Source organism: Erpetoichthys calabaricus, chromosome 6 (assembly GCF_900747795.2).
Source record: "Erpetoichthys calabaricus chromosome 6, fErpCal1.3, whole genome shotgun sequence".
Classification (NCBI taxonomy): Eukaryota; Metazoa; Chordata; class Cladistia; order Polypteriformes; family Polypteridae; genus Erpetoichthys; species Erpetoichthys calabaricus.
In genome coordinates this window covers 64,298,001-64,299,269 of record NC_041399.2, presented here as the reverse complement: position 1 = coordinate 64,299,269, position 1,269 = coordinate 64,298,001, and the positions used below count along the sequence as shown (strand labels likewise).

General features: G+C 39.8%; 1 long non-coding RNA gene across 1 annotated transcript; it reads right to left on the bottom strand.

The window, feature by feature from the left end:
* Positions 1–408: 408 nt before the first annotated feature.
* On the bottom strand, positions 409–1,029 carry LOC127528459 (uncharacterized). Its single transcript, XR_007935354.1, has 3 exons — positions 969–1,029; positions 659–779; positions 409–453 (listed from the first exon to the last, which is right to left on the bottom strand). It is a non-coding gene; the product is annotated as an uncharacterized LOC127528459 (long non-coding RNA).
* Between the last annotated feature and the right edge of the window lie 240 nt (positions 1,030–1,269).

Sequence of the window (1,269 nt, the reverse complement as noted above, 5' to 3'; positions counted from 1 at the left end):
GGTTATTAGCAGGTTTTGCTGCTAGGCAAGTAAGATTAAAGGGGCAGATTGGTGCAATGAGAGAAGAGGAAGAGTAGTTGCTGAGGGAAATGGGATAATTAATAACAATCACTTGATAGAGAGGTAAAGAACGAGAGAATAGAAAGGGAGGTGTTACCTGAGGGTGATTATTTAAAGAAAAGCAAAACTGAGGGCTATAAGGAGACCATGTGCTGTGGCCGTGATCTTTTCTGTTGAGCAGCGGAGCAGACAGGATAGACAGAGAGACCAGGGTAATGAGAAGGCAGAAAGATCAAGACATGGCAGCATCTGAGTGAGGGCAAGGTGCACTGGGGGAGCTGTGGTGACCAGCTGTCAGAACTGGCAGACTGAGAGGTGGCCATTTGAGTCTGTGCTGACAACCCAAGGTGGCACACTAGGATGTGGCAGACTGCAGTCTTGAGTCCCGAGGTCCTGATGAGGAAAGATAGAAAGAACGTAAAGGGTTACCTCTCCATGAACTGGATGGTTTTAAATGTAATTATTTGCATTCATTTACTGACTTATTTCTATGCAAATTCACTGATTTGCACATTTTTACACTACACTTTTATTGTCATTTATTTATTAATTCCTGCTTTGCTTTTGTAAATTTAGTCTGGCTTGTCTTCTCACTCACCCTGGTCCATCCTCGGTTTAATACTATCAATGCCTTGGATAAAAGAAGGGAATCATGGATGTGTGTCTGGGGTATCTCAAAAGTAAATGGAGCCCAGAATGTGAAATAATTGTAGCCAAGACTGTAAACAAGAGAGTCAAAATAAGGATCTGAACTTTAACTTAACTAAAAATATAAGTTGAAGATTGTGGTCAAGAAGGACAGAAAAGAGTTTGAAAACAGAAATTAATTTTAGTTTCAAAGAAAATAACTCTAGGTTTTTAAAATTGTATCTACAGACTTAGATGAACAGGAAGTGTTTGAGGCTCACCTTTATGCCTTTGACCTGGTGATGTCATACACACACTTCTCCAGTTGACCTCTTCTAGCTATCCATTGAAACAATATACAGATTAGCATAAAAACATGTTGCTGAGAAGCATCTGAAATAAGAAATATAGAAGAAGTGAGAGAGGAGTAGCCACATGTGAATTGCGAAAAACATTTTAGGGTAGAAATTGGACAGTAAAAAACAGGAGAAACATTAAAAGGGTTAACACAGTCAAAATCCCAATTACTCCCAACTGAAGCAGAAGCTGAGCCATATTTACAGTTTGCAGAGAAAAGCGGCC